The following is a 5282-nucleotide window of genomic DNA, read 5'->3' as shown; positions in this document are numbered from 1 at the left end:
ATGTTATTAGGCTTATACACATACTCAATGCAAACCCTTCTTCTGCACCGATTTAAATCGGTGTAATTTACTTGATGGTTGCATAAAAAATTGAGTTACCTAATGAATCTTTATTCTTAACAGTAACTTGGAAACTCAATTTTCATGGGTAGTATGGATAAGAGTTGATTTAGAAAAAGCATATGATAAAGTTCCAAGAGAAGTGCTGTGGAGAGTTCTTGAAAAGAAAGGAGTCAATAATGCTTATATTCAAATCATTAAAGATATGTATGCAGGAGCTATTACTTGTGTTCAAACACAAGGTGGATTGACCAAGTATTTCCTTACTTCGGTTGGGTTACATCAAGGATCAGCCTTAAGCCCTTATCTTTTTGCTTTAGTCATGGATGTTCTCACTAGACATTTGCAAGAGGATGTACCTTGGTGTATGCTTTTTGCTGATGATATTCTTCTTGTTGATAAGAGTAGAGAGGGAGTTGAAGGTAAACTTGAATTATGGAGGTCAACCTTAGAGTCTAAAGGTTTTCGCTTGAGTAGATCTAAAACGGAATATATGGAGTGTAATTTTAGTAGTAATAGACCTAGTGAGGGGATTGTGACTTTGGGCGATCAAGTCATTAATAAGAGTACATGTTTTAGATATCTTGGATCTATTGTTCAGAGTGATGGGGAAATAGATGGGGATATTATTAGCAGAATTCAAGTTGGATGGTTGAAGTGGAGGAATGTATCGGGCTTGTTATGTGATAGAAATGTACCCCTCAAACTTAAGGAAAAATTCTATAAGATGGTAGTGAGGCCTGCAATGCTTTATGGTGCCAAATGTTGGCCTTTAAAAGAGAAGCATAATACTAAGTTAAGTGTGGCAGAGATGAGGATGCTTAGGTGGATGAGTGGCTTTACCCTTAGAGATAGGATATTTTATGTCCGTGCAAGTCATGCATTAATAGGTACTTCCATTCTTTAAAAGATGTGAAAGACCATTTAATTTCCAAAGGATTTTTTCTTGGTTATGTTGTATGGAATCGACATGGAGAAGAGCATTGTCTTATAAGTGAATATGCAATGAATGAAGTATGTGGTGCCACATCAAAGTTAAAGGAAGGTGAATCTCTTTCTGAGGATATAAGAAGAGATGATATAGATGGATTATTAAGAGACATGTTATGTCCAAATGATCAATTTCAAAATCCAACGATGGAGTAGAATGAGTTCAATACTAATGAAGAAAATGATCATGCTGAGAAATTTGTAATTTTAATGCAAGATACAGGAGCAGAGTTGTACCCTGGATGTAAAACATTCTCAAAGCTTTCTTTTATATTGAAGTTGTTTCGTTTGAAGTGTTTGCATTCTTAGATGGCAAGATCCTTTGATATGCTATTTGAGTTACTGGTTGATGCCTTTTCTAAAGGAGTGTTGTTGTCTAAAAGTACGTACGAAGTGAAGAAGATGATGAAAGCATTTGATCTTGGATATACGAAGATAGATGCATGTCCTAATGATTGTATGTTATTCTGGAAAGATAGATCTAATTAGAATATATGTCACATATGTGGAGCATCAAGATGGTCAACTAAGAATACTTATGGAGGAAAAAAAAACTTATATGAAGCCTGCTAAAATTGTCATATATTTTCCATTAATTCCAAGACTTCAAAGATTTGTTAAAACAAAGAAATCCGCTGAAGAGATTATTTGGCATGCTAAACAACGAAATGTAGATGGTTTGCTACGACATCCAGCTGATGGAGAAGCATGGAAAGCTTTTGACTCTTAATACCTTGATTTTGCTTTGGACCCAAGTAATATTCGCCTTGGTTTGGCTAGTGACGGGTTTAATCCATTCAAGTTTATGAGTAGTACATATAGTATTTGGCCTGTACTTCTAGTTCCATATAATACGCCACCTTGGGTTGGGATGACACATGATTCTTTTATCCTATCAACTATAATACCTGGGGAGACAAGTCTAGGAAATGCTATTGATATTTAACTTTAAATTCAAGAGTTATGTGAATTATGGTATGGAGTTCAATGTTATGATCCAGCAAGTGATGCTTGATTCGGTTGATATTGTATTGATATTTATCTTCAACATTTGATTCAAGAGTTATAATCTACCATTTCCTACTTAAGGAATTCTTATAAATTTTTCAAGGGCTTGGTGGTGCTTGAGGATTTTGATAGGAGAAGATTTCATGGTAATGCTATTATCTATAGGGTCGCAATTGTTGAAGTGTTGATTGACAAGAATATAGCCAAGGGTTGCATTCAGATAAAAAATTTTCAATGTATTTGGTTTTGACTTATTGTTGTTATGTGTAGTAATTTTTTCCCATCCTACTCATGATTATGAAGGCTAAATGCTAGTGATGATGCTGATGATTGCAGAAAGATTAAGGACCCTTGCAAATAAATTTTCTGTTGCAGTGTGTGGACATTCAGGTTTCGAATTTTTTTTTTTTAAAAAAAAATTGTTCTATTGTGGCGGTTTTAACCTGTACGAGGCACCAGATTTGTGCCGGTTAGAACCGCCACAATTATAAAACATATTGAGATTGGACGAATTTGCATCGGTTTTAAACGTCACAAATCTTGTTATTTGTACCGGTTAAAACCGCTGCAAAAGAAAGCGATTCACAACTGCTATCCCGCCGGTCATAAAACCTCTACTGAATGTCATTGCATCGCATAGTAATTACAACGTATCCGTAGCGATTTTAGAACCGCTTTTAGCTCAAAATTTGTGCTGCAATTACCTTATTTTTGAGTAGTGACATCACAAACTCAAGTTTCAAACGCAAGACCTTTAAGTTGGTAGTAGAAACTCCCAATCAATATATCAAGATAAGCTAAGTTAAGAAAAAAAATATAGTCATTATTATATATTCTCGTTATTAATTATATTTTTATTGATTGTATTTTATATAATTTATTACTTGCTTTTGTTGCTTATAAATCATCATTATTGTATGTATCAACATATTATTTAATTTAATAAGAAATTCTAGTTATATATATATATATATATATATATATATATATGAGAAATATTCAAAAATTTAAATAATTAATATAATCCAATGTACTTTATAATTTGGGAAGCTTCAAAAGAATGCATGTATAATAGTTATTTAATTGAATTTTAGGTGACATAAATCACAATTATTGAACTTTTTAAGGACTTGTACTATTTAACTTAATCAACGTATAGGCTCTTTTATGAGTTTTATCACAAAAAAAATCAGAATTATCGGATAAAAATTATAATTTCTAATATAAAAATAGTAGAAGAATAATAATCCACTGTATTAGAAATCACTCCTTTCCCTTTTGGATTACTTAAAACCATATTTAATATAGAAATATAGAAAGAGATTACAAATTTATTTGAACAAAAACATAGAATCAGATTCAGAAATAACATCTTACAAACATACAAGCAGATAAATAGAAATGGGAAATATAGAGTTTTGATTTCTTCTGAATGCCATTAATTTCTTTGCCATTTTAAAGTTCCTACAAACAAAAAACATGAAGAAAAAACTTTAGAAGATTGTGAGGACAAGATAAAATTTAGATTTCGTTTAGGACAGCTTTCTTCCTGCTTCTTAAAGAAGCTTTCTCTAGTACAAGAATTTTAATTTTTGTACTAGAGAAAGACGTTTTAAGAAGCATGAAGAAAGCCGTCAGCTTTCTCATTGCTTCTTAAAGCAGCTTTCTAGTATAAAAATTAAAACTTTGGTATTAGAAAGTTGTTTTAAGAAGCAGTAAAAAAGCCAATCTCAAACGAAGCCTAAGTCATAATATTGTCATAAAATACAATAATAGTTCTTTCACAATTTTCAACAAACGTTTTTAAGTTATTTAAGATTCAAAATAAAATTAAGTGTTAGAAATTACCTGCAGATAATTATGATAATTGAGCATTAAAGCCACCATCATAATTAATTAGATTGCAAATATTCAACTTGAATATGGCCATCGTTTGTTATGGTCAGAGCTGAGAAAACCTCTTTTGAGAGAAGCATAGTGAAACCATTACACTTCCCACAATAATCAACTACTGTAACATCATATCCAAATATGTTTACTGCAATATCATTCGAGCAAGGTTGCCATATGCCTTCACTTGTTACATGCTTACACCACACTTTATATTTACGCCCGCAAGCATTTCTGTTATCCCATAATGCATCACTAACTGAGATAATGTTAGTTATATTTTCGGTGTGCCCGCAAGCAGATGCTGCATACATTCTCAGAAGAGTAATTATAATTATACATAAACCAATACTTAAACAAGTCTTAGAACATATTAAAAAAGCAGGTTAATTGGCACTTACGCATGTATGGTCCAGCATAGAAGGAGGCTACTCCTGATGTAGATACAGCTGATGTAAGGCAAAGAAGCATTGTAACGGCAAAAATAATAGTTTCCTCTTTCATGTTTTATAACAATATTGTTTTCTCAATGAGAGTTTTTGATATGAGTTAGGGAGAGGTCTGTAGCCATTTATAGGATCCCCAATGCAATCCCAAGAAATGACAAAGTAGATAATTATTTGACAAAATCAAAGTGCATGGCACAACTTATTGGGATAAAAATAAATATATAAAAAAAAAAATTATAAAAGTGAAGCTTGAAAGCTCATTCAACTTAATGTTTTTGTAATATATATATGACTGGCAAGAAAGAGGACGCGTCGTTAATAAGTGCGGTCATCGCTCGATACATAGCGGTACACAATAATAATATACAGCACGTAATAATTTCGTCATGAAATAAAGAAATATTTAATTATTTAAAAAGGTCAAAATGGCGCATATCATCTTGAGAAAAATGTTAATTAAAAATTTTCCTTGAATTGTTCATCCAAATTAATTAAAGATTGTAATACATCTGGAATTAAGGAGATAGTTATTTGACAAAATCAAATTGGATTCGATTATTTCAAGAAAAAAAAAATTGAATAAAACTTTAGCTCGTTTAAATTAATTTTTGTAATACAATAATATATCCAATAGTTGTGTGGGCTCCGAAATTTCGGCCCCGGCCTCCCTGCCGCTTTTTCTTTTTTTATATTCGGCGAGGGAGTTTTAACGGAATAAGTTCCGGGGTAAATTTTGGAAGGCAGATGGGTTTGTAGATAAGACACTACCCAGAGATTTCGCCCTCATTTTGCGAGGACTTTATGATCTGAGTTCTGGTTTCCTATAGGCTCAAGCCCCTATAGTTAATTACCCCTCCCGATAACGAGAGAGAACTTTCGATTAAG

Source organism: Dendrobium catenatum, unplaced genomic scaffold (genome assembly GCF_001605985.2).
Source record: "Dendrobium catenatum unplaced genomic scaffold, ASM160598v2 fragScaff_scaffold_1373, whole genome shotgun sequence".
In the NCBI taxonomy this organism is placed as follows: Eukaryota; Viridiplantae; Streptophyta; class Magnoliopsida; order Asparagales; family Orchidaceae; genus Dendrobium; species Dendrobium catenatum.
This window is presented reverse-complemented; position numbering follows the sequence as displayed.